General features: G+C 46.1%; 2 long non-coding RNA genes across 2 annotated transcripts; both read left to right on the top strand.

The window, feature by feature from the left end:
* Nucleotides 1-245: 245 nt before the first annotated feature.
* Nucleotides 246-1,379, top strand: LOC121990160. The gene is made up of 3 exons (XR_006114488.1): nucleotides 246-655; nucleotides 768-952; nucleotides 1,334-1,379. It is a non-coding gene; the product is annotated as an uncharacterized LOC121990160 (long non-coding RNA).
* Nucleotides 1,380-7,401: 6,022 nt separating this feature from the next.
* LOC121990159 lies at nucleotides 7,402-8,375 on the top strand. Its single transcript, XR_006114487.1, has 3 exons — nucleotides 7,402-7,420; nucleotides 7,534-7,718; nucleotides 8,095-8,375. It is a non-coding gene; the product is annotated as an uncharacterized LOC121990159 (long non-coding RNA).
* The last annotated feature ends 525 nt before the right edge of the window (nucleotides 8,376-8,900 follow it).

Genomic DNA, 8,900 nt, shown 5'->3' with positions numbered 1-8,900 from the left:
CAGAACGAGTAAATCAAGTCCTGGAGGATATGCTACGGGTGTGAGATCTCGGAAAATTTAAATAAATAGGGTTATTGCAGAAATAGCCTTATAAAATTTTTCCGGAATTTTTAGAAATTTTCTGGGAATTTTCCGGAGCTCGTACGACGGGTTTTGCGGGGATTAGTTTCGGGTACGGATAAAGCCGAGTTGGGATACCCGTTTAAATGAGGAAATGGTTATTTATATAATTCCTTTTTCCTTATTTCTTTTCCCCCAAAACCGCCGATCCCTACTTGCCTTCCCCGATCTCCCCTCTTCCTCTTCCTCTCTCTGTTCTCTCGCGGACGGGCGACGCCGAAGCAAGCCGAGAGCTCCGGTGATCTCCTTCGGCCGGCATCGACGCCTAGTAAGCCCAGATCCAGCCGAAGCCTCCTCCTCCTCGCTCTAATCTTTCTGAAGACTCTCACGGGGACGAACCGACGCCGAGCGTGGACGAGTCGACGCCGACGATCGCCGGTGTAGATCTATCTGCGGAGCTTGCCGGAGATCAATCAAGGAGACAAGGATCATCTTGATTTCCTCTGCTCAACCCTTCCCCGATCTTTCTTCTCGTTTCTGCCGACCCTCTCTCCCCCGATCCGATCGCCGACTTGAATGCCCTAGGGTTTCGAAGGTAAGCAACTGGTTCCTTCTTTTCCCTCTCTGGTTGCGATCTTGGAGGTTAGGGCTTGTTTCGGTTTTGATCCTTGTTGGAATTGTGATATCTTCTTTCGGTTTTGAGCTAGGAAGGAGAGATCGGATCCAATTACGTGCTGTAACCCACAGATCGGTTCTGGGATGTTTCCTTCTTTGCTGTGATTGAGGTTTCGGTTGAAGTGGGGGAGGATTTCAGCAGAGTTGCTGTGGTTTCTTTGATCCAGCAAGGAAATTCCTCTCATTGTGCTGTCGGCAGAGGCTTCATATCAGTGAGGTGAGTTCTATTCCCTGTGAGCTACTTAGATGTGGATTATGGTTGTATTAATTGATACGTAAGGTATTGGTTTAGGGTTAAATTGTATTACTATACGAATTAGGTTTATGGGTTGATAGGATCTCCTAATCTAATTGGGTGATTAGGGATTAGGTAACTAATCCTAATCGACCATTGGATTTAGTTAAGTTAAGTGTGATTGTTTAGTTGGATATTGGACTGTATTTAATCTAATGGAGAAACCCTAATCAATTGTTAGATTAGTTTAGGAAGGATAATGATGACGTGATTAGGGTTTTACCCTAATTTAGTTTTTTAGAATTTTATTTAGCTATTTCATTTAAATTTAGCTAAATGAAATATATATGTTGTTTGACACAGGACTCTGATTCGAGACGGGCGTCTCGACTTCGGATTTGGATTGTACTTGCTATTTGAGGCGGGTACCCTTTGACTTATCTTGTTGATATTGTCTTGTGATATGTGCAGTTTATATATGTTTACTAGTAATTGGTAGATCTTTCTCTTCTCTGGTTATAGTTTATTCTATACCTGTAGGCGATTATTAGCGATTGGTAGTTAGCATATTCCCTGGTTTAGTTACTTGATACTTGATACATGTTGCTACGATTAACATCTATACCTTAGTCTAGCATGCTTTTCTTTCTTGCTATGCTTATCTGTGTTCATAGAGATGCATATCTATAGTGCTCTACTCTACTGGATTAGTTGCTTTACATGTGTGATACATGCTCTTGGATTCATGATACTTACATCATTGTTATATGTGATGTCTTTGGATTTATGCTGTTTATATCATGGTTATATATATGCGTTTACCTTTTGGGCACACACATATATGGAGGAGGCTATGTTCAGGTATGACATACTGTAGCATCATGCATCATCCTGCATGATTGCATGCTGGGCGATTGACGACTCCATTATTGTTGAGCTCGTCGGCCGACTACATAGGCTTGCACACAACGTGTTTCACTGCATGGGTAGTGGCACACGAGGGTGTGTATGGCAAGAGCTCTGAGTGCTCCCTTGGTCCGCCATGGGTAGTGTGACGCAGCGTGGTAGCAGACAGGATCCCTCCCGCCATCGCATCGGAGTTGAGAGCATCGCCCTCACTATGTTTGAGGCGGGAGGATAGGTGTACTGACAAGATCCCGCCCACTCTGGCCACCATCGGTAGTGACGGCAGAGTGCAGTTGTCACACTTACCCACCCTGGTCTCACCATCGTGTGAGACTACCGAGCATGGCGAGGGGTGACGGGACATGTCATTTGCATCATATGCATGATTGCATTATTTATGATTGATGCATTTTGGTGATTGCATATGATTGACATGCATACAGATATGCTATTTTCGGTTTTATACCTTATTATCCTGATAGGAGGTCCGCAGGTGAGTACAGTTTATTTCAGTTATGCATTTTCTTATTTTTCTTGCTATAGACTGTACTTTATGCCTATTGCTGGTTATTACAGTTTATTTCAGCTATGCATATCTGTTATACTGTTAGGAGACTGTACCGTAGGTTGTACTGTTAGGAAACTGTACTGTAGGTTGTATGGTTAGAGAACTGTACTATTGATCCTATGGTTTAGGAGACTGTACCTTAGGTTTTTACTGGTGGATATATATTGCTGTACATGTCTATTGGTTTACCTGCTGAGTTCTTGAACTCACCCCGTTGTTACTATTTTTCAGGTTGAGGCCGTCAGGAGAGATTCCAGTCGCTAGCCCCATTATCGCGAGGATTTTTCTTTGTCGGATTATATTTTGCTTTTGCATCTTATATACTTGTATTGTGGGATTGTATTGTGGACTTTATGTCGAACCTTTGGGTTTGCTGCTTTTGTTTTCCGCTGCAGATTTTCACACTACTTCGTGGATTTGTTTTCTTTGTTGTAGTGGAGTAGGATGTGTACGTATATCTTTGTTGGTTTTATATCGTTCTTCCTTATTAAACTGCGTGGATTGATTATATGTTGAGCTGTGTGGAATATTGATATAAACTGCGTGGTTTGTTTCTTACTTGTATTGTATTGTTCCGGCCGAGTGTGGCCGAGGTATAGATATATGTATACTGAGATTCATATTGTCCGCCGTACAGGGGAGATGCTGTCGAAATTTCTTCGGACAGGGACTACCTGGGGCGTGACAATTTATTTGGTATCAGAGCAGTTCTAATACTTGTTCTTACGAGTTTTGCGTGCGTATCTGGATATTTTCGGATTGTACGGGTTTCCGTCGATTTTCTCGTTTCGGAATTCCGAGGCATTTTGACGAGGTTTTATTGGATCTATTTGGGGCTAAGCAGCGACAGGATATCTCCAGACGGCAAATAGGTAATTTAGGTAATTTTTCAGTTCTTATACTTGTAGTGATATTTGGGTAATATTTCTTTACAGATATGCCACCTACACGTGCAAGCACCGAGACGGCCACGAAGAGGCCGTTAGATTCTCCCGAGATAGAGTCTTCGAGAGGTCCGCTAGAGCTGAGCCCGTCCGCCAAGGCACTCCTCCGGTCATCTGTGGGTACGCTCACAGACGATCCCGATAGTTCCGACGCCGAGGTACTCTACTCGACCGTACCACCCGTGGTACCACCGCATATTCAAGACCTCCCATCACCGTACCCGCAGACCCGACACCCCTCTCTAGCCGTGGCTCACATGCGTACTTGACCGCAGACACATGTGCCGACATTACATATTCGGCACCAAGACGGCAGACCGGTCTGTCCTCACCTTGACCCACCCACCGCACTCCTCAAAGGGCCCCTACATATGTCTACTCGGTAGTTCCGCCATCAAGACTACCTATAGGAGCAGTCCCGGTGGTTCCGCCCAGTGCTGCAGTGATGCCCACCGACATAGTTACAGCACGTGCACGGATCCCACCTTAGCAGAGTCGGCGAAGAGCCGATTCACATTATTCCGCTGGGAGATCGATCCGAGCATAGCCACCCCTGGATTGAGACTATGGAGCGGACATTCTTTACATGGCCCGCCCAAGTGGGAGAAGGCCGAATGGTCGCTACCACTTACTTAGACGGGGAGATCCGGGGACACACAACGCCGATTATAGTAGCAAAGATGTTATATATACTGAGATTTAGAGGCATTCGAGAGTCGGTGTTTTCCGGCGTATCGATGACACCTCGGATTTCCGAGTCTTCGACGTAATAACCGCCGATGATGGAGTATAATGTCAATTTAACCTGGCCGGACGTCTGAGTTGGTTGGCGACAGATCTCAGATGCTTTAGTTTGTCCAGGACCGGACGAGCATCTTCAGTGTAGATTGCCGATTTTGGTCATTCATCATATACGAGGCTCTGGATAGAGCTCTTATGATTTAGTACTCAAGAGAGAGCAAATGATAAGAAAAGAAAGCGATTGATCGGACTTCGGACGGATCCAGAGCCCATGCATCATCGCAGCAGAGAAATCACCCGATGGGTCAGTACTTAGGTCATCCGCCGAACCCTGTCGTGATGTCGCTCATCGGGATGTTGCGGTCTTCTCACAGTAACCGAAATGCCATCGGTGACTCTTAATGCACTTGATATGGATCCCAGATCACATCACCGCATGCACCGACAACAATTGTTATTATTGTAAACCGCTCGAGCACTGAGCCGAAACTATCATCAAGGCTCGATGTAGCGTCCGAGTTTCTGCTCCGAGAGGACTACCAAGTCACCCAAGAGATTCGCAGCTTGGCTCGTGGATATTACCGACAATTCGTTGAGGGTTTCTCCAAGATTGCTATGCCATTGACACGTCTGACTAGGAAAGGCGTGAAGTTCACGTGACAGAGGCTTGCGAGACCGCCTTCCAGAGTCAAGGAGATTAGTATCAGCACCGCTTTGGTTTTACCTTCCGTGATGACGGATTCATATCAGACATGACGATCTCTTCGTGGCTTGGGCACTGCTTTGATGGAAGATAGGGTAGTCTCCTGCTTCTCGGTTGAAGGAGCATGAGAAGAACTACCCAAGACATGATTTAGAGCTAGCCGCTATTATTTTTTCAAGATTGGCGACATCATCTTTATGGTATTACTTTTGAGATTCTCACCGATCATAAGAGTCTCAAATATATTTTCACCGTAAGGAACTCAATCTCCGGCAGAGGAGATGGATGGAGTTCCGGAGGATTATGATTGTACTATTAGCTACCATCCGTAAAGCTAATGTGGTTGCCGATGCATTGAGGAAGTCCAGAGGGACTTTAGCTTGTCATCGAGTTACGCCACGGACTTGATTCTGGGATTCACGAGTTGGGCCTTGAGGAGGAGTGGACTACAGAGCAGGTATTCTTGTAACCATGGTTGCTCACCGTCGATTAGGATGAGGATTCGAGAGGCCCAGCCGAGATCAAGATTTATTCATTAGCAGCCAGATAGCTTCCGGACAGCAGACCGAGTTTACACGAGATGTCGGGGTATTGTTTATTTCCGAGGCGATTATGTGTCCTCACCCGGTCATGGAGGAGTTACTTCGGAGGCTCATCGTTCTAGATTTGCTATCCACCTGTGGGACCCGTATGTATCATGATTTGAGGCGTTCCTATTGGTGGAACAGTATGAAGAAAGACATCGCAGATTTTGTAGCTAGATGTCTTGTCTGTCAGCAGGTGAAGGCCGAGCACCGGAGACCTGCTGGATTACTTCAGAGGATCCCTATTCCCGAGTGGAAGTGGGAGCACATTACTATGGACTTCGTGGTTGGTTTGCCTAGACGAGGGGCTGTGATGCGATTTGGGTAATCATTAGATTAACCAATTCGCACACTTTAGCGATCCTAAGACCGATTCTCTGGATTGATTAGCTGAGTTATATTGTCGTGAGATTATTAGATTACATGGTGTTCCTTCGAGCATCATATCGATAGAGACCCACGGTTCACGCCCGATTCGCAGAGTTTGCAGCAGCCTTGGGCACACAAATTGCTTCAAGATCGCATTCCATCCGCAGATGACGGACAATGAGCGGACCATCTGACTTTAGAGGACTTGCCGAGGTCTTGCGTTATGGATTTGGAGGCGCTGGGAGGACCACCGCCATTAGTGGAGTTCGCCACAACAACAGCTATCATTCGGCCATCCGGATGGCACCGCTTGAGGCGTTGTATGGTAGGCTCAGGACACCCATCCTCCGGGAAGAGGTGGGAGGCCCACTGATAGGACCTCAGCGAGCTCAGCAGGATGCAGTTAGTCGCACTATCGACGGAGGATGTCGAGGCTCGTGACCGCCGAAGAGTTATGCCGACGTAGACGGAGACCCCTGGAGTTCTCTATTGGTGATCATATATTTTTGAGAGTTTCACCCAAGAAAGGGGTGAAGAGATTTGGTCTTCGAGGTAAGTTAGCTCCACGATATATTGGGTCATTCCAGATCTTGGAGAGGATTGGAGCAGTAGCTTACCGTTTGGCGCTAACACCATCTCTAGCTGGCATCCACGATGTATTCCCTGTATTTATGCTGAGGAGATACGTATCCGATCCGGCACATGTTCTGTCAGATGTATCCGTTCTTATTCAGTCTGACGTCACTTACGAGGAGGTTCCGGTATGGATTCTGGACCACAGAGAGCGTCAGCTACGGAACAAGACTGTCCGGCTGGTTAAAGTCGGATGGCAGCATCATTCTGACGCGGAGGCTACTTGGGAGCTGGAGGATACGATCCGAGCTCGATACCCCCATCTTTTTACTTGAGGTATGTGGGTTAGAGCTTCTTCAGCGTTTATACAGTTTGGTTATATCCTAGTATTTGCTGTTGGCTATAGCGAAATTTGGGGACCAAATTTTTATTAGTAGGGGAGGATGTGAGATCTCGGAAAATTTAAATAAATAGGGTTATTGCAGAAATAGCCTTATAAAATTTTTCCGGAATTTTTAGAAATTTTCTGGGAATTTTTCGGAGCTCGTACGACGGGTTTTGCGGGGATTAGTTTCGGGTACGGATAAAGCCGAGTTGGGATACCCGTTTAAATGAGGAAATGGTTATTTATATAATTCCTTTTTCCTTATTTCTTTTCCCCCAAAACCGCCGATCCCTACTTGCCTTCCCCGATCTCCCCTCTTCCTCTTCCTCTCTCTGTTCTCTCGCGGACGGGCGACGCCGAAGCAAGCCGAGAGCTCCGGTGATCTCCTTCGGCCGGCATCGACGCCTAGTAAGCCCAGATCCAGCCGAAGCCTCCTCCTCCTCGCTCTAATCTTTCTGAAGACTCTCACGGGGACGAACCGACGCCGAGCGTGGACGAGTCGACGCCGACGATCGCCGGTGTAGATCTATCTGCGGAGCTTGCCGGAGATCAATCAAGGAGACAAGGATCATCTTGATTTCCTCTGCTCAACCCTTCCCCGATCTTTCTTCTCGTTTCTGCCGACCCTCTCTTCCCCGATCCGATCGCCGACTTGAAGATGCCCTAGGGTTTCGAAGGTAAGCAACTGGTTCCTTCTTTTCCCTCTCTGGTTGCCGATCTTGGAGGTTAGGGCTTGTTTCGGTTTTGATCCTTGTTGGAATTGTGATATCTTCTTTCGGTTTTGAGCTAGGAAGGAGAGATCGGATCCAATTACGTGCTGTAACCCACAGATCGGTTCTGGGATGTTTCCTTCTTTGCTGTGATTGAGGTTTCGGTTGAAGTGGGGGAGGATTTCAGCAGAGTTGCTGTGGTTTCTTTGATCCAGCAAGGAAATTCCTCTCATTGTGCTGTCGGCAGAGGCTTCATATCAGTGAGGTGAGTTCTATTCCCTGTGAGCTACTTAGATGTGGATTATGGTTGTATTAATTGATACGTAAGGTATTGGTTTAGGGTTAAATTGTATTACTATACGAATTAGGTTTATGGGTTGATAGGATCTCCTAATCTAATGGGTGATTAGGGATTAGGTAACTAATCCTAATCGACCATTGGATTTAGTTAAGTGTGATTGTTTAGTTGGATATTGGACTGTATCTAATCTAATGGGGAAACCCTAATCAATTGTTAGATTAGTTTAGGAAGGATAATGATGACGTGATTAGGGTTTTACCCTAATTTAGTTTTTTTAGAATTTTATTTAGCTATTTCATTTAAATTTAGCTAAATGAAATATATATGTTGTTTGACACAGGACTCTGATTCGAGACGGGCGTCTCGACTTCGGATTTGGATTGTACCTGCTATTTGAGGCGGGTACCCTTTGACTTATCTTGTTGATATTGTCTTGTGATATGTGCAGTTTATATATGTTTACTAGTAATTGGTAGATCTTTCTCTTCTCTGGTTATAGTTTATTCTATACCTGTAGGCGATTATTAGTGATTGGTAGTTAGCATATTCCCTGGTTTAGTTACTTGATACTTGATACATGTTGCTACGATTAACATCTATACCTTAGTCTAGCATGCTTTTCTTTCTTGCTATGCTTATCCGTGTTCATAGAGATGCATATCTATAGTGCTCTACTCTACTGGATTAGTTGCTTTACGTGTGTGACTCTTGGATTCACGATACTTACATCATCATATACGTGATGTCTTCGATTTACGCCGTTTATATCATGGTTATATACGCTTACCTTTGGGCACACACATATACGGAGGAGACTATGTTCGGTATGACATCAGTAGCATCACGCATCATCCCGCATGATCGCACCGGGCGATCGACGACTCCATTATTGCTGAGCTGCCACGGCCACATAGCCCGCACACAACGTGTTTCACTGCACGGGTAGGGCACACAAGAGGGTGTGTACGGCAAGAGCTCAGAGTGCTCACCGGTCCGCCACGGTAGTGTGACCGCAGCTGGTAGCAGACAGGATCCCTCCCCGTCATCGCGCACGGAGTCGAGAGTATCAAGGCCCCTCACCATGCTTGGAGGTGAGGATAGTGTACCGACAAGATCCCGCCCACCGGCCACCATCGTGGGTAGTGA

This window comes from Zingiber officinale, chromosome 6B (genome assembly GCF_018446385.1).
Source record: "Zingiber officinale cultivar Zhangliang chromosome 6B, Zo_v1.1, whole genome shotgun sequence".
Classification (NCBI taxonomy): domain Eukaryota; kingdom Viridiplantae; phylum Streptophyta; class Magnoliopsida; order Zingiberales; family Zingiberaceae; genus Zingiber; species Zingiber officinale.
Note: the sequence above shows the minus strand (reverse complement) of the source record. Positions and strands in the feature narration are given on the sequence as shown.